This window comes from Pleurodeles waltl, chromosome 8, assembly GCF_031143425.1.
Source record: "Pleurodeles waltl isolate 20211129_DDA chromosome 8, aPleWal1.hap1.20221129, whole genome shotgun sequence".
In the NCBI taxonomy this organism is placed as follows: Eukaryota; Metazoa; Chordata; class Amphibia; order Caudata; family Salamandridae; genus Pleurodeles; species Pleurodeles waltl.
The window spans coordinates 450,003,084-450,023,221 of NC_090447.1; positions in this window are offsets into that span (position 1 = coordinate 450,003,084).

Sequence of the window (20,138 nt, forward strand, 5' to 3'; positions counted from 1 at the left end):
CCACCTGTGTTCCAGGGATCAGGCTTGTTGGCAGACAAGGAGTCCCAGAGTATCGGCTGTCATCACAGAGAGGTGTCTGTTGAAGCAGGGAAGTGACTCTGTCAATCCACAGGAGATTCATTTGGTCCTTTTGGTGCAGAGTGAAGACAGCCAGTCCTCAGAGTGTGCACAACCTGTAAACTGTTGAAATTGCAGGCTGGAGCTGAAGTTGCAGGGTCACAGTAGCCTTTCTGGATATGTTGTTGCGGTTACAGCAGTTCCTGGAGTAGTCTGCGGTCGATCCGATGGTCAGAAGCTGAAGCAGAGGATGCAGAGGACTCCTGGTGGAGTCTTGCAAATGAAATCTGGGGAAACACCCAGAGGAGAGACCCTAAATAGCCCTGAGAGGGGGATTGACTACCTACCCAGGTATGCACCTATCGGGAGGGGTCTCTGACGTCACCTCCTGGCACTGGCCACTCAGATGCTCCCAGAGGGTCCCCACACCTTGGAATCTAAGATGGCTAATGCCAGGGACACTCTGGAGGAGCTCTGGGCACCACCCCCACCTTTGTCTAGTTTCGCGCCAGAGCAGGGACTGGGGGTCCCTGAACTGGTGTAGACTGGATTATGCAAGGAGGGCACCGTTTGTGCCCTTCAAAGCATTTCCAGAGGCTCTGGGAGGCTACCCCTTCCATGCCTGTAACACCTATTTCCAAAGGGAGAGGGTGTAACACCCCTGTCCTAAAGGAAATGCATTGTTCTGCATTCCTGGGATTGAGCTGCTCAATCCCCAGGAGGCCAGAAACCTGTCTGTGAGATGGCAGCAGCTGGGACTGCAGTGGAAACCTCAGAGAGCTGGTTTGTCAGTACTTGGGGCCTATGGTGGAGCCCACAGGGTGCATGGAATTGCCCTCCCAATACCAGATTTGGATTGGGGGTACAATTTCACAATCTTAGACACCTCGCAATGCCATATTCAGAGTTACTATTGCGAAGCTACATATATGTATTGACCTATATGTAGTGCATGCTTATAATGGTATCCCTGCACTCACGAAGTCCGTGAAATTGGTCCTGGACAATGTGGGGGCACCTTTGCTAGTGCAAGGGAACCCTCACACACAGTAACTTTGCACCTAGGCTTCAGTAACTGAAGGTTAGACATATAGATGACTTATAAGTTACCTGGGGCAGTGAAAAATGGCTATGAAATAGTGTGTGCACTATTTCACTCGGGCTGCAGAGGCAGTCCTGAAGGAGTGTTTGTATGAGCTCCTTATGGGTGGCAAAAAAATGCTGCAACCCATAAGGATCTCCTGGAACCCCATGACCTGGGTACCTAGGTGCCATATACTAGGGACTTATAAGGGGGGGTCCAGTGTGCAAATCTGAATTGGAATATGGAGTCATTAGACTATAGTGACACATTTGGTAAACAGAGACAGCATAAGCACTGGAGTTAGCAGAACTCCAGTGACACAGTCAAGCATACTGACAATAAAGTAAAACACACTGACATATAGGCCACAAACTATGAGCACTGCTGTCCTGACTAGCAGGATCCCAGTGAGACAGTAAAAACACACTGACAAACAGGTCAAAAATGGGGTAACCATGCTAGTAGAAAGCCACCTTCCGACACAACCCCCACCCCCAAACGAAGGACAATAAGGCTAACCTTGGCCAGTTGAGACATTCTTGTCTAAGTGGTGATAAGTGGAGGGTTGCTCCGTAATAGAGTGGTTACTCCCTTTATCATCCACTGTCTGGTTTCTTCCCTGTGGGGAGGTAAACCAACCTGTTTGGAGTTTTTTGCCTAGAAAACAGTGAGAGTGCTTACTCACAGTTTCTCTATTTGTAAAGTTTAAAGTGGGGCAGTGTAACTGTTCCACTGATCCTATGTCAAGACTGGGCTGCTGTACTAAGGATGGGAATGCTAGACAGGATGCTGTCTCAGCAAAGCCATACCTGGGCAAAAACGTTGTCAATATGACTGAAAGAGAGAACAGGGTTGCTGTCTCTCTTGGGTTGGAGCAGGGCAGGGCTGCTGTCCTATAAGCTCCACACCAGGACAGGGCTGCTTTCCTATGTGTCCAGAGGTAGTGCATGTAGGAGGCTGGCCTGGCTTGTAGTGGGAACCAGAGGTACTTACACCTTGTGCCAGGTCCAGTTATTAGTGTAGAAGAGGTGTTTCTAGCAGCTTAGGCTGATAGAAGGTAGCTATGGCAAAGCAGCTTAGGCTGAACTAGGAGACATGTAAAGCTTCTACTATACCACTGGTGTCATATGCACAACATCATAAGAAAACACAATAAACAGAATTACTAAAAATAAAGGTACTTTATTTTTATGACAATATGCCAAAAGTATCTCAGTGAGTACCCTTAATATGAGGATAAGATATATACACAAGATATATGTACACAAACCAAAATTATGCAGGTAATAGCAAAGGCCTCCCTCTCAATGGCAGACCAATGCTTTTCTCTAGGGCTCAACCTTCTGCTGATAAAAGCAACTGGTTGATCCTGGCCTTCAGAATTCAGTTGTGATAAGACTGCCCCTACCCCTAATTCAGATGCATCAGTTTCAACAATGAATTTCTTGGAGCAACATGGGCTTTTTAGGACAGGTGCAGAGCACATGGCGTGTTTGAGCTCCTCAAAAGCTTTCTGACAGCTAGCTGTCCACAATACCTTTTTAGGCATGTTCTTACTTATGAGATCATTAAGAGGGGCTCCTATGGAGCCATAGTTTTTAATGAATTTCCTGTAATACCCAGTGAGGCCTAAGAAGGCTCTCACCTGGGTCTGAGTTGTAGGGGGAACCCAATCCATGATTGTCTGGATTTTCCCCTGCAGTGGTGCAATCTGTTCTCCACCTACCAGGTATCCCAGATAAACCACCTTCCCCTGCCCTATCTGGCACTTTGAAGCCTTGATAGTAAGGCCTGCCTTTTGCAGAGCCTCCAAAACTTTCCATAGGTGGACCAGGTGATCATCCCAGCTAGAGCTAAAGACAGCTATATCATCTAGATATGCTGCACTAAAAGCTTCCAGCCCTTGCAGGACTTTATTCGCCAACCTCTGAAAAGTGGCAGGTGCATTTTTCAATCCAAAGGGCATTAATGTGAATTGGTAATGGCCTCCAATGGTTGAAAATGCAGTTTTTGCTTTTGCATCTTCTGATAACTTGATCTGCCAATACCCTGCAGTCAAATCAAAAGTGCTTAGATACTTGGCAGATGCCAGTGTATCTATTAGCTCATCTGCCCTGGGTATAGGGTGAGCATCAGTTTTGGTTACCTGGTTGAGACCTCTATAGTCTACACAAAACCACATTTCCTTCTTTCCATCCTTGGAATGAGGTTTTGGTACAAGTACCACAGGAGAGGCCCATGGACTTTCAGAGTGCTCAACCACTCCCAGTTCAAGCATTTTCTGTACTTCTTGCTTTATGCAGTCTCTGACATGGTCAGGCTGCCTATAGATCTTACTTTTGACAGGCAAGCTGTCTCCAGTATCTATAGTGTGCTCACACCAAGAAGTGGTACCTGGCACAGTAGAGAAGAGTTCAGAAAACTGACCCAGGAGATTTATGCAGTGGTCTTTCTGCTCAGCAGTAAGACAATCTACCAAAACTACACCTTCCACTAAAGCATCTTGTTCTGTGGAAGAGAAGAGATCAGGGAGAGGGTCACTCTCTTCTTCCTGTCCCTCATCTGTTGCCATGAGCAGGGTGAGATCAGCCCTGTCATAGTAGGGTTTCAGGCGATTGACATGGAGCACCCTAAGGGGAATCCTGGCAGTGCCTAAGTCAACTAAGTATGTGACTTCACCCTTCGTGTCAACAATTATGTGGGGTCCACTCCATTTGTCTTGGAGTGCTCTTGGTGCCACAGGCTCCAAGACCCACACTTTCTGCCCTGGTTGGTACTGAACCAAAACAGCCTTCTGGTCATGCCATTGCTTTTGAAGCTCTTGGCTGGCCTGAAGGTTTTTACTGGCCTTTTTCATGTACTCAGCCATCCTAGATCTGAGGCCAAGTACATAGTCCACTATGTCTTGCTTTGGAGCTTTTAAAGGTTGTTCCCAACCCTCCTTAACAAGTGTTAGAGGACCTCTCACAGGGTGTCCAAATAGGAGTTCAAAGGGGCTGAAGCCCACTCCTTTTTGGGGTACCTCCCTGTAAGCAAAAAGGAGGCAAGGTAACAGGATATCCCATCTCCTGCGGAGTTTTTCAGGGAGTCCCATAATCATGCCTTTGAGAGTTTTGTTAAATCTCTCCACCAGTCCATTTGTTTGTGGATGATAGGGTGTGGTGAATTTGTATGTCACACCACATTCCTTCCACATGGCCTTTAAGTAAGCAGACATGAAATTGCTTCCCCTGTCTGATACCACCTCTTTTGGGAAGCCCACCCTGGAAAAGATTCCCAGGAGGGCCTTTGCCACTGCAGGAGCTGTAGTGGTCCTTAGAGGAATTGCTTCAGGATATCTGGTGGCATGGTCCACTACCACCAAGATAAACCTATTGCCTGAAGCAGTAGGAGGGTCAAGGGGGCCAACTATGTCAACCCCTGCCCTTTCAAAGGGAACCCCAACCACAGGCAGTGGGATAAGGGTGCCTTTGGAGTGCCACCTGTTTTGCCACTGGCTTGACAGGTTTCACAGGACTTACAAAATTCCTTTGTGTCCTCTGACATTCTAGGCCAATGAAACAAGGGGACAAGCCTGTCCCAAGTTTTCATTTGCCCCAAATGTCCAGCTAAGGGAATGTCATGGGCTAGAGTTAGGAGGAACTTTCTGTACTTCTGAGGAATCACCAATCTCCTGGCAGCTCCAGGTTTTGGATCCCTTGCTTCAGTGTACAAGAGGTTGTCCTCCCAGTAAACTCTGTGAGAGTCACTGACATCCCCATTTGCTTGTTTGACAGCTTGCTGTCTTAGACCCTCTAGTGTGGGACAGGTATGCTGTGCCACACTCAGCTCCTCCCCGGCAGGCCCCCCTTCACCCAAAAGCTCAGCAGTGTCTGCTTCCAGCTCCTCTGGTGTAGGTTCTGCACAGGGTGGAAATTCTTCTTCCTCAGAAGTAGAATCCACTGTAGAGGGAGGGATAGTAGGTAGTGATTTACTTCTACTAACCCTAGCTTTAGGGAGCATTTGGTCCATTCTTCCAGGATCCAAGTCACCCTGTCCTTTTTTCTTTTTGGCCTGAGCCCTGGTTAAAGCAAAAATATGCCCTGGAATGCCCAGCATTGCTGCATGGGCCTCCAACTCCACATCTGACCAAGCTGATGTCTCTAAATCATTTCCTAGTAGACAGTCTACAGGTAAATCTGAGGCAACCACAACTTTCTTTGGACCAGTAACCCCCCACCCAGTTGAGATTTACAACAGCCATGGGGTGGCTAACTGTGTTGTTATGAGCATTGGTTACTTGGTAATGGTGACCAAGTAGGTGTTGTTCAGGGTGGACCAGTTTTTCTATTACCATTGTAACACTGGCACCTGTTTCCCTGTAGGCCTGAACCTCAACACCATTTATTAGGGGTAGTTGCTTGTACTTATCCATGTTAAGGGGAAAATCAACCAAGGTGGCTAAATCAATAGCCCCCTCAGAGACTAACACAGCCTCTGTGGTCTCCCGAACAAGACCAACCCCAACTAAATTACCAAAAGTGAGCCCAGCTACTCCCTTGGATTGGCTATTAGTAGGTTTGCTCCCACCACCACTGCTATTACTAGGGGCACTAGGTGTAGCAGCAGGGGTTGTAGTGGTAGGAGGCTTGGTGCTTTTCTTTCTGGGATCTGTTGTCCAATGGCCTTTTATTTTACATAAATAGCACCATGGTTTCTTTTCTTTGTTTTGATTTGAAAAGGATTTGGGCCCACCACCCCCATCAGAGTGTTTGTTTTTGTGGGCCTGATGAAGACTCATTTTTAGATTTGTCCCCAACCTTGTCAGAAGACTTACAATCCTTCTTCTTGCCATCTTTGTCACCCCCTGTATGAACTTTTCTATTCACCCTTGTTCTGACCCATTTGTCTGCCTTCTTTCCCAATTCTTGGGGAGAGGTCAGATCAGAGGCCACCAGGTATTGGTGTAACAAATCAGACACACAATTAATAAGAATATGCTCCCTCAGGATTAAGTTATACAGGCTTTCATAATCAGTAACTTTACTGCCATGTAACCACCCCTCCAAGGCCTTCACTGAATGGTCAACAAAGTCTTCCCAGTCTTGTGAAGACTCCTTTTTGGTTTCTCTGAACTTCATCCTGTACTGTTCAGTGGTTAAGCCATAACCATCTAGGAGTGCATTCTTAAGAACTTTGAAATCAGTGGCCTCACTTTCTTTTACAGTAAGGAGCCTATCCCTACCCTTTCCACTGAAAGATAGCCATAGGATAGCAGCCCACTGCCTTTGAGGGACATCCTGTACAACACAGGCCCTCTCAAGTGCAGCAAACCACTTGTTAATGTCTTCCTCCTCCTTGTAAGGGGGAACTATCTTGTGCAGATTCCTAGAATCATTCTCTTTTGCAGGATGACTATTTGGAATACTGCTGCTGCCACCATGGGTTTCTAAACCCAATTTCTGTCTTTCTCTTTCTATCTCTAAGGACTGCCTATCTAAATCCAGCTGTTGCTTCTTGAGCTTCAGCCTGGATTGTTCCACTCTCAATCTATTGAGCTCCCTTTCTAACACTCTGTCATCAGGGTGGGTGGGTAGGGCATGTCTTGAAACAGAAGAGTGGTGAGAATGAACAGAAGGAGACCTGGCCCTAACAGATGTCACACTAACATTCTGGCCTACAGAAGTGACACTTCTACTATGATGAGAAACAACACTATTACTGTGATGTGAGACAACACTCTTACTGTGATGTGAATTCACATCAGTACCAGCCATGCTAGGTGGCTTGCTAAGAGGCAGGTTGGAAAGATTCCCTCCCATCTCTTTTGCTAGGGGTGCCCCAGAATCAGAGTGGGAACCATCAGCTAATTTCTCACCAGAAGTACCAACAAAATTCTTGTCTTGTTCAACTAGCATGTTAACTAAAAGTTCTCTAGAGGGGTTCTTCCCTACCCCTAAACCTCTTTCTACACAGAGACTCCTTGCTGCCTTCCAGCTAAGGTGACCATAAGCAGTCTTGGACAGATCACCAGTTTGGTCTGTGCCAGATATTATAGAAAGTGTTTAAGGGATAGAAAAAGAAAGAAAAGGTTTTTAGAACTTTTTAAAGAACAGGAAAAAAAAAATTTAAAACTTTTTAAGAACTTTTTGAAAGTTTAGAGGTACTTTTCAGCACTTTAGAAAAGAAGTGAGAGAAGAAAAGCAAAACTTTTTGGTTAGGTGTACATACACTGAAGTTGTTTTGTATATTTTTCTCTTATGAAAAGTACAATGACAAAAGTGGTAAGTAGTTGCAAAGTACTTATCCCACAGCTGCACAACCAATGTAGGAGGCTGGACTGGCTTGTAGTGAGTACCAAGGGGTACTTACACCTTGCACCAGGCCCAGGTATCCCTTATTAGTGTAGAGGGGTGTCTAGCAGCTTAGGCTGATAGAAAAGGTAGCTTAGCAGAGCAGCTTAGGCTGAACTAGGAGACAAGTGAAGCTCCTACAGTACCACTAGTGTCATATGCACAATATCATAAGAAAACACAATACACAGATATACTAAAAATAAAGGTACTTTATGACAATATGCCAAAAGTATCTCAGTGAGTACCCTCAGTATGAGGATAGCAAATATATACAAGATATATGTACACAATACCAAAATATGCAGTAATAGCAATAGAAAAAAGTGCAAACAATGCATAGTCACAATAGAATGCAATGGGGCCAAATAGGGATAGGGGCAACACAAACCATATACTCTAGAAGTGGAATGCGAACCACGAATGGACCCCAAACCTATGTGACCTTGTAGAGGGTCGCTGGGACTGTATGAAAACAGTGAGGGTTAGAAAAATAGCCCACCCCAAGACCCTGAAAAGTGGGTGCAAAGTGCACCTAAGTTCCCCAAAGAGCACAGAAGTCGTGATAGGGGGATTCTGCAGGAAAGACCAACACCAGCAATGCAACAACGATGGATTTCCAGACGAGAGTACCTGTGGAACAAGGGGACCAAGTCCAAAAGTCACGAACAAGTCGGGAGTGGGCAGATGCCCAGGAAATGCCAGCTGTGGATGCAAAGAAGCTGCCACTGGATGATAGAAGCTGAGGATTCTGCATGAACGACAAGGGCTAGAAACTTCCCCTTTGGAGGATGGATGTCCCACGTTGTGAAGAGTCATGCAGAAGTATTTTCCCGCAGAAAGACCGCAAACAAGCCTTGCTAGCTGCAAGGGTTGTGGTTAAGGTTTTTGGATGCTGCTGTGGCCCAGGAGGGACCAGGATATCGCCAATTGCGTGAGGAGACAGAGGGGGCGCCCAGCAAGACAAGGAGCCCTCTCAGAAGCAGGCAGCACCTGCAGAAGTGCCGGAACAGGCACTACGAATTGGAGTGATACGGTGCTCACCCGAAGTTGCACAAGAGAGTCCCACGCCGCCAGAGGACAACTCAGGAGGTCGTGCAATGCAGGTTAGAGTGCGGTGGACCCAGGCTTGGCTGTGCACAAAGGAAATCCTGGATTTATCCGGAGTAGCTGCAAAACACGTGGTTCCCAGCAATGCAGTCTAGCGTGGGGAGCAAGGACTTACCTCCACCAAACTTGGACTGAAGAGTCACTGGACTGTGGGAGTCACTTGGATCCCTGAACCGGTGCAGACTGGCTTATGCAGAGATGGGCACCATCTGTGCCCATCAAAGCATTTCCAGAGGCTGGGGGAGGCTACTCCTCCCTAGCCTTCACACCTATTTCCAAAGGGAGAGGGTATTACACCCTCTCTCAGAGGAAGTCCTTTGTTCTGCTTTCCTGGGCCAGGGCTGCCTGGACCCCAGGAGGGCAGAAACCTGTCTGAGGGGTTGGCAGCAGCAGCAGCTGCAGTGGAGACCCCAGAAAGGCAGTTTGGCAGTAGCCGGGTTCTGTGCTACAGACCCGGGGGATCATGGGATTGTCCCTCCAATGCCAGAATGGTATTGGGGTGACAATTCCATGATGTTAGACATGTTACATGGCCATGTTCGGAGTTACCATTGTGACGCTATACATAGGTAGTGACCTATGTACAGTGCACGCGTGTAATGGTGTCCCCGCACTCACAAAGTCCGGGGAATTTGCCCTGAACGATGTGGGGGCACCTTGGCTAGTGCCAGGGTGCCCACACACTAAGTAACTTTGCACCCAACCTTCCCCAGGTGAAGGTTAGACATATAGGTGACTTATAAGTTACTTAAGTGCAGTGGTAAATGGCTGTGAAATAACGTGGACGGAAATGCTGCATCCCATAGTGATCTCCTGGAACCCCAATACCCTGGGTACCTCAGTACCATATACTAGGGAATTATATGGGTGTACCAGTATGCCAATGTGAATTGGTAAATTTAGTCACTAGCCTGTTAGTGACAAGTTTGGAAAGCAGAGAGAGCATACCCACTGAGGTTCTGGTTAGCAGAGCCTCAGTGAGACAGTTAGGCATCACACAGGGAACACATACAGGGCACATACGAATGAGACCTGGGGCCCTGCCTGGCAGGGTCTCAGTGACACATAGACTAAAACAACATATATTCAGTGAAATATGGGGGTAACATGCCAGGCAAGATGGTACTTTCCAACAGTGCAGGGCTGCTGCACTAAAGTTTATCTGGGAAGGCTGGAGGGTTGCTCCAAATTTACTAAAACAGTGCAGTTTTGCTCTTTGTTTTAGTGGTTGCACAGAGAGGGACTTTCACCTCTGGGAGTCCATCTGTGGTAGCTGTGGGCTCCCTTGGTACAGGTTCCACCACAGGAGAAAGATCTCCCACCACAGAAATGGTATCCTTAGTGGTAGGGTGGGGACGGGATACTTTGATACCCTTTTTACCTGTTGGGTGAGAAGAATCCTGAGACTTCAGGTCTATTTCTCTTCTTTACTTTTTCATTTCACCTGAAATGAGATTAAGCAATTCCTCAGGGATACCCAGCATGGATGCATGGGCCTTAAACTCTCCCTCAGCCCAACCTGAGGTCTCTAGGTCAGTGCCTAAGAGACAGTCTACAGCTTAGCTAGGTGATACCACCAACTGCCTTGGGCCAGTAACTCCTCCCCACCTAAGTTGCACTACAGCTAGGGTAAGAGACTGAGTGGAATTACTGACATCAGTTACCCGACACTTCTGTCCAAGGAGGTATTGTGCAGGTGACACCAAGGGCCACATTTATACTTTTTGAACGCAAAACTGCTTCGGTGCAGATTTTAACACCGGCTAACGCCATTTTCTTGCGCCACCCGGGGGCCAAATTTATACTTTGAAGCTCGGTGGCGCAAACCACTGGTTAGGGTCATTTTTTCTGACTCAAACCAATGCGCCACGTCGTAAAGAAAAACTATGTTAACGCGGCGAAAATGACATTAATCCAGTTTACAACATCGCAAACCGGATACGCACCATTTTTCGCCGCAATAGCGTCAAAAAGTGGTGCAAACACACCAAATGTGCAAAGGAGCCCCAAAATGGATCCCAGAAGCCATGAAAGACCCCAGGAAGATGACAACCGACCAGGAACCAGCCAGGAGGACCCACACAAGACCCTGGAGAGGGAGAAGAAAAAAAGGAAGAGTCGGTTCAGTGCAGAGGAGCATGAAATACTGGTGGAAGAGGTGACGGAACACCAACACCAACACCAACTATTTGTCACCTCTAAATTGCCAATTGGTAGGAGAGAGGCAATTTGGCAACAAATTGCCGATAAGATCAACAGTGTGGCAGAAGTACGGAGAACAGTCACCGAGTGCAAGAAACGCTGGCATGACTGCAAGCGCAGGACCAAGGAAAAGATGGCAAGGAACAGGAAGGCAGCACTGCAGACTGGAGGTAGGAGTCTGGCACCACAGGAGGCCCTGGACCACATAGAGGAGATGGTGGCAGGCGTCATCCCAGAGGAGATCGTCACAGGGATTCAAGGACAGGACAGCGCAGACTACCAGGATACAACACAGATACTTCCTACACAATGCATGTCAGCCATGATAATCAGGCAGTGGAAAGGGCAAAGGGGCACAGCACGGGGGAATGGGCTGTGCAGGGGAAACCTGGGGCACAGCACATCACTACACCAACAACCTTTGCATGGGGGTACTCTGCCATGCCAAGGATGTTGGAAAAGCAAAGCCAGTCCAGGAGGGAAGGGTACAAGGTAAAACAGGCCTGCTGTCACACGCCAGCTGGCATTGTAGCTACATGAACTAGGGCTCAATTTCCAATCTCATGCCCTATCTGCAAGTGGTATTTACCAATGACAACAGTTGCCACTACCACCTCTGCTGTATGTGCAGGTCAAGTAGCTAATGGCAGTTACGTGCCTATGGATCAAACACACCCAAAATAGAAGGTTCAGGATGACAACGTTATCAATCCCCTGTAAGGAACAAAAATGAGCAAATCCTGTCAAATGCTCATGTGTATAGGCGCTACAAACATCAGGTACTGTATGTAACATTATGAGGTACCCAGCAGTAATGTTATACCCATGCTGCACATGTCAGGGTCTACCATGTGCCTGTGTCACAATAGCGGCAATGCCACCATGCAACATCTCAAGTGTCATAGTGCTAAGACAACAGCATTTAGGGGGGAGGACATATGTTTCCAGCTAGTGAAACACACCCGCACAGTCATAAGAGGAAATGGAACACTGCTAGGACCATCACTGCAATCCAATGTAGCACACATTGCCCAACATCAGCAGTACACACTACTAATGCTGACACCTTTATTGTGCCATGCCAATGCCATACATAGTGTATGCTAGGTCTCAGCAACATATAGGTGGATGTGAAATATCAGAGACTGGGTCAGTTCCAGATTGTTAAATGTGCTGCAAGTGCCATCAGAACACCCACAGCCAGTGCAAGGCCACACCATGATAATGGAAGTAGACGGAGGGTTGAGTAGGACAAGAAGGTGGCAACATACAATTTGGGCAGAACCTACACCTAGAGGATGTGAGGCAGACATTTCCCCAAACTGCCCACACCACATGTGGCATAGGCCTGGGAGACTGCTAATCTTATTGACAGGAACAATGAACAGGAACCAAGATCACAATGTGCAACTAATAGGAAGTCAGGCACGTCACATAACAAATGCCACAACACAGACACACTAATTGTACAATATCTCATTGCAGAGGACGATGGCTATCCTGGGGATATGCCTGTCCTGGACTTCCCTGATGACTTGGATGACGAGCTGACAAACATTAGCCAGCAGACCCTCTAAGATGTCCTTGGAACCCTCCAGACCCCACCTTCAGTCACAAGGATGAGCACAGAAGTAGCAGCCATCACAGAGGGCCCACACACCACCCCAATTGTACGACCTGCCAGCTCCAATCCAGATGAGGACTCTGAGGACACTGGCACCAGCTTTGAGAGGACTGTAGTTGGAGTACAGCAGGAGCTGGCCAAGGAGGTGCGGGTGGGGATGCAAAATATTGCAGCCAGCCTTGAGGGGGTGCGTTTGTGCATGATGTCATCTGCAGAACAGGCAGCAGCCATGCAAGCGCAAACATCTATCCTGCAAGAACTTCAACAAAGTGTAAAGGAAATCAGCACTGCAGTAAGGGAGTTGCCACAACACCTCGCACACCAAACCTTTCACTGCGTGCACAAATGCAATAGTGACCCCCTCAGGGCCGACCTGGCTGCCTACCACAGTGATGTAGCTGCTATACTTAAGAACCAGCAGCTCCTCCTTGCTGCAATGCTGCCCTTAATAGCCCCACAGCTGGAACCACGTTTTCAAACACTGAAGTGTATGTTGCCCCTTCAAACCCACCATCACCAAGGGCAGAGGAGACGACACACACATCAGAAGAAGAAGACTTGGAAAAGATCACCTTCACCCATAAGAGTACCCGGTAGCAGAAGTCCATGCCAAATGGGCAATTACATCCTAGGTCCTATGCTTGTTAGCATGCCAGTCTTGCAACAGCTGCTCACATGCACTGTTCTCCAGCCCACTGTTTACCTTGACACTATGCTCCGTGATTGTCTCTCACTACCTCATTGGCAATTCATGTTCCTCTGCACTGTATGATACTTCACCCCAGCATGTCCAATGACATGTCCCATTGCACCTGTGTAGTATCACAATCAAATGCGTCACACTAATGGACTCCTGGATTATGTAAATATTGCACTTCAGCACTTTAAAATAAATAACACTTACACAACCACTTTGTCTCTGTGGATTGTGACACATCAACCGTGTTGGAGATTAGTGATGTATGTCACATGTCAATGGCCATAGAATGTCAAGACAACTGCCTTGAAAGATTGTGAGCTGATAACTAACTGAAGTAAATAGAAAACTTACAGTATAATGCTGTGTTGAACTGAAAAAGTCTGCTTCAAGGGATGTTTAAGCAGAAAATCAATGTGTTCAAAATTCCCTTCTAGACAATCTTTATGTATGTGACATCTGACTATAAACTTTCATCACACACACACCATACAGCAGGAATGGATGTGTACGAGTGTATGGACAAATATGTGACCTGGGAGTACAATGTAAGAAATGATAGGTGTGAGTTATGTATGCAATACTACATAAGATTATAACATCACTCACCTTATCAGGGTTCACATGAACATCAGGCTGCAGGCAGACGTACCACAGTGCCCAAGATTCCAAATCAGGTCTCAAACGATGACAGATTGAAAACACACATCCAAACTTAACAACACATTGAGAACCATCGTAACCTTGAGTGGTGGGTGCAATGGATGGCAGATGCATAGAGAAATAGCTTTGGTGTAGCTGCCAATGTGACAGCTCAATTGGAAGTGGGAATAACCATGTCAATAATGGGATATGGATGCAGGTTGGAACACAAATGCTAATACTAAATTGACACTGTTCACCCATGCCAAGGCCCTGATCCCGAAGCATATGACACATACTGTAAAGGTGTACCTAAATATTTATTTAACAGTAAAAAAAGGATACTAAAACTAGGGGAAACACCTTAACTAACCTAACCTATCCTAACTACTCATTACCCACAACTGGCCCTAACAACCCTAATCTAAACTTACTTATCACATTTAGCTAAACACTCTAAACATCAACCCCCCACCCCCTTTATATGTCGGGACAAATTATACTAACCTAAACAAATACTATCTTATCCTAAACAAATATATATTTTTAGTATTTTCTTCTTTAAATTTTTTTTTTATTTTTTTTATTTTTATACGCAAAAACCCCAACATCATCCCTCACCCACCCACCCACAAATAAAACACAAGCAAAAATATAATCCCCTCCACCCCCAACCACTTATACTAACTAAACGAGCAGCCTATTCTAACCTAACACTAAGCCCCCTAAACCCACTAAATATAAGAACCAGGGAAGAGGAGGGGGGGGAGGGAATCATGCCTGAGAGTCACAAAGTCACAAGTTTGCCCTCCGCAGAATCTTCTTCATCCCACGTAGTCTCCTGCTATTGCGGGACACCTCCTGCTGCAGCCTGTCCATCCTGCGCAACATCCGTTGCATGTTACGTCTCATGTTCATAAATTCCGCATTGTCTATGACTGCAGCAGGGGTTGTTTGTGTGCCACTAGTCGATGGTTGTGCTGGTGCCGTGCTTGGAGGGGGAGGTGCAAGAGCTGCAGTCTGTGGGCCTGGAGCTGAAAAGGTAGAGGGACCTGCACCAGTGGCCGTCATCCTTGGTGCCACTGTGGTCAGAGTGGTCGTGCTGGTGGTGGCGGCTGTTGTGGGCACGGATAGCCCCCCTGGGGAAAATGTCCTCCAGACCCCTGTGGCTCTCTCATGGCGATAACGCCGTGCCATGTTGCGGAACCCAGACTCCACATCCAGAATGTGGCGGTAACGCTTTGCCCTCCTCTGGAATTCTCAGATCTGACTGGCATCCATGTTGGCAGCTATAAAAAAAGAGAAAGCCAAACATTAGTTACATCAATGTGTGATACATCTACTCATGATATTCAAACACTTCCTCAAAATTAGCTTAAACAGCCCAAATCACAGTACATATCATAAATTGTCCCTGAGGAATTACATGCCAACGCAGCCTACACATCTCCTATCTAACATCACAGCAATGCTCACAAAGGTGTGTACCACTTAAATGATCTATGCATCATTGTTCTGCCATTAGTCACATAACAAATGCTGCAAGTAGTCCACATGTGACAGGCCAACTAATGACTATCTTCTGGATGACAAGCAAGGGCCACAAGATCTGTGATTTGTAAATTGAATTGCCAGGATGGTATGCAGTTGCTAATCATGAGAGGGTATCCTAGGTTGGAACAAATGAATGTTGGAATTACATGTCTGTCTTCTACACTGGGATCCTCACATGTAGCTACACATATTTTATAAACCTAACCCTGTGCCTCAGGGGGTGATGGACATGCAACACATACTTTCAAACATCAAGGACAGCCAGGAAGCTGTGGACAGCTGTCCATGGGTTTAGTCAGTCCAACACAGGTAAGGAGGGCTTCCGACTAGGATAGACACAAACATTGGACAATCACATTCACATTTATGTTCCTAATTGCGGACAATTGTCCACATCATTTGATATCACTAATACCTTTCCAAAAACCAGCACGTAGATGCAAGCACCCACCTGGGTTTGAGCTGCATGCACACCTATGACATTCTAGTCAAGTGCCACATAAACGTAGCACAAAATATGGAGCTAGATGCTGCTAGGAAGTCAAACATACAGTCCTACATGTTCATTAGTTAACAGGGAGGCTCAGGTCTGTGGGTAATACTTCGGCATCACTGCTCTGTGTGAATCAGGGTATGACTTGCTGACTAAATCATGAAAATGTCTACCTCCAAAATTTTCATTGGCATAAATGTAGCAACAAATATCACCCTGTTCACCTGCCCATGCCTACAGCGCAGCACTAGATTCCCAAAATATGACTCTCCGCCACTGATTGTCCAACTCAAATATGGAAAACAAGTCAAACTCCAGTCAAGTCACATATCAGATCATGTGCCAGCACATCATATCTTGCTATGTGTCCGACACAGAGGAGTCAATCACACAACAGCTTCAAACACAACACAGAACTAACATAGCAACACTTACTGGATATGTCTGGGTCCGCAAATCGAGACACTTCTCTAATTGTGTAGGGGGCTGGTCTACCTGTAAAACATGGAAGGGTGAAATGTGCGCAATGTCTGCGCACTGTACAACACTTGGAACAAAAACTCACTGTGTGTGACATTATATATGATAGACCAGCACCTCAGGCATGTAGACACCCCAACAGACATACCACTGCAAACATGTATTGACCCTGTCACTCCAGTGAGTGATACACACACATGTGCACACATGCAGTGGTCCTAACAATCATGTGGTGACAAACATGATTACTCATTCGGGTGCAGATTTATTTATAGAAGGCACTCCATTTCTTCATTTGTAGTTATGAGAGACATGTCAAGCCACATTCCTGGTGCACTGCAATACCAGTCACTCAGGTATTGTGGCTTGTGCATCAAGGGACAATCAGTTACTGTGTGATGCTCATGTGGGTTGAGTTTAGCCCATGAATTATTATGCTTTCTATGGTCCATTATATGTGGGCCTGTGTTGTCTGTAGGTTTCATATGCCACATTGCCAGTGTACCGAGAGCTGTATATGCCACCTATGACACCATGATGGCAGGGATCCTGTGTGTTACTTGATGACAATCTTACGATAAACATGGATTGGCCATTTATCTAAATCAAAACAACAAAGAAATACATGCTGATAGTGTCTATTTTGATCATCCGTGACAGAATGCATGGGCACAGGTGTAGTCATTGCACCTGAATGGGCACAGGTGTAGTCATTGCACCTGAAATGTGTTACTCATTGCCCTATGTACCTATATCAGGTATTGTAAATCACAGTTAGCCACATTCGCCATCTTACATTTGCCAAGCTGGGTGATCTGTGGGTATATAATGAACTGACACTGTCCCCTAATTGAAACGTGGTTTAACAAATGTTCTTCTGTGGCAATCTTGATGAGGTAGGTCTCAATTTGTATGCACCTTGGGAATGGCAGCAGTCACAGGAATGCTGGTCTGCTGATCTTAGCATACACCCATGTCTGTGATAGCCTTCATGCTGAGAAGTTAACTATTGTACATATGCTGCTCTAGATCAGCAGGGGTGTACCAAACGTAAACTAGCAAACTATTTTGTCACTTCATATGTATGATGGAAGTGGTCAGGTGTCCCTTGCACAGCATCATGCAAGTAATAATTTGTGACCATGCATTCACCAAGTTCAGGTATCCCATGATGACCCATTAATTTAGGAGAATTGCATGGCTATAAAATGACACAGATGGCAAATGCATCAGCTCTGTTCCAGCAATTGTGCACATGTCAAATTAAAACACACAGGAACAATGAACATAGGGCCAGATATTTTTATTTTCTTCGATGTGTAGCATTTGCTTCATGTTTTTACGCTACAGCTATGGAAAGTAGCACCAAACATTTAGATATTATCCTTGTGTGCATAACTTTGGCATCCATTTCTAATTTAGATGCTGCACAAACCAAGTCAAAGTATCAGCTTAAGATATTACCAGATGTTAGGAAGAACTTTGTATGTATGGCCATGAATACAGTTAAGACATGTATTCAAAATAATTGGGGACTACATTCATTCCTTGCTTTAGAATATTCTCTTCAGATGGAACAGCACCTTGGACCACCTGAGCCTCCTCGTCTCCGTGTGATACCCCTGTATCACCCTGCCATGAGCCTCTAACATCAGGGGGAGGAAGTGGCACACCAGCCAAATGAAAGCCCCCAGCTCCTCCTCACCCATTCTCCCCAGACATGGCCTTCCCGACATGACAAAAATAATAGGGATAGGAAAGGGTAAAGGGAAAATACAGGGAAAGGAGGGAGGAAAATTAAACTTAAATAACCCACAAACAGCCCAACAATACCCAAAATAACAATACCCACTACTCACTCCCAACAGTACGAAGACAAAATCAGACACAAAAAATGGCAAATACACACTTACACTGATTCACTGTGTCAATTACAAAAACAACAGATGACAATTGGAATGGCACACAGGAGACAAAAGCACAGTTTGGACAGACAAAACTCTCAGCACAGCCACACAGTCTAGAAGAATCACAGACTGCAAAGTGAAAGTGAAAGGACACCCACTGTACCATTTCTGTAAACAGGATATCCTATTACATCACTTCCTGTCTCAAATGCGGTGCGTTTATATTCTGATGCGTGAAAAATTTATGACACTTATGGGTTTTGCTTCAAAAATGTTGACGCAAATGCTTAAAAATTCCCACACATTCAAAGATGAATATATTTTTCATGGATAACCAATTTCATGGGGTGCAGTGTTGGAATTACCGCTAGGGACCAATGGATGTATGATGGCTGTGAGCGTCATTTTTCAATACACATGCGTCAAAATTTGATGCATATGCATCTTTTTTTATGTGTTTGTGTTAAAATAACCGTCTTTAACTGTGTGTCATTTTTCTCATTTTTAACGTACATGAAAGCTGTAACTATACAGAAATAGGCCTGCTGTGTGTGTTCCAGTGTTTGGGCACATGTGGTGGACCATAATACTCATGTTGTTGTGCCGGATTAGCAATCTTAACTGACACAACAGCAACCCAAACATTTGGAATAAAAATTGGTATTCCCTTGTTTGAGCAGGTGGTGCATCAATAGAGGATAGCAAGGCTACGCAACTTAATACATTCACTCATGGCCTGTGTGTATATGTCTGTGAATTGGCTATTTCAATTGTTGTTGTGCCTCTGTGTGAATGTCACAAGAAGTGTTTTGAATGTGCTTGTATGCATGTGTTGTAAATGCGGATAACCATCAGATGCCATTCATTGTGGTACATCAGTCAGGATATGTGTTTGTCATACCCGTAGCGTCTAGTGCTGTGTGAACTTCCCTGACTTTGGGGACAAAACATCTCCCATGCCAAACTATGCACAGGATAGAGGACGGTTGATAATGGCAATGTTACAAGGGTAAGCCATCACATGTACTGGAATGTTGGATACCACTTCCTGGTCACTTGTTTGTATACTACCCATGAGTCAGGCATTTGAACATGCTAGGTAGGTACATTGTTTGTGACACAGAGTCCCAAAACCAATCCAAAAATGTTGTGTTGCACCACAGTTTGAGCCTGTAAATGACCTATGTTTCTCCTGTGGCAGTGGAGGACCAGCAGACCATGCTGCATGTGTTCACATATTTCCAGTGGTTCATTGCACAAAGATGTCCAGTTCAAGTGTGTGGCCATGTGTACCCTGTGTCAGTATTGGCCTCCATGTTGTCACAGTTACGTGCAGTTCTAGTCATGAGTCTGTGGGGCCATTCCCTGCATTAACAGAGTATCCTTCAAAGCAGAATTGACCTAAAGCAAAAGATAAATTGACGACACACATGGGGATAGTCCAGCTATGGCACTGATGAACTTTTATAAGGGGGACAACAGGGCAACCTTGGTGTGCTCAAAAACTTTACGGATCAGTAAAATGAAACAGGCAAGTTTCATCACAACATTTGTACACAGGGTGGCCTCTAAAATTCCCACTGCAACAGGGAACATCAGTGCCTCTGTGCTGAATAATCTCACAGCTAGTCACCACACAAGCACCATCAATAGGTTGCGTCCAATGTGAATCAGTGTGTGGACCGTCAGGGCACAAACATGTTTTGTCCTTTCATACACATTAGCAAACGTTGTTTGTTGTGCTGGAGGCACCATACCAAATCCATGTATACAGACATAGTACACTGTCACCGTCTGTCACTCATGAATACATGAAACCCAGACAAGGGATGGGGGCTGGATTAGGCAATTTGAATACATGTCCCAGACCATAATACGATAAGTAAACGGATTACACTATACTAACTATTTGAGGATTCATTGTTTACCTACCAGACACAATGCCCCATGAGGAAA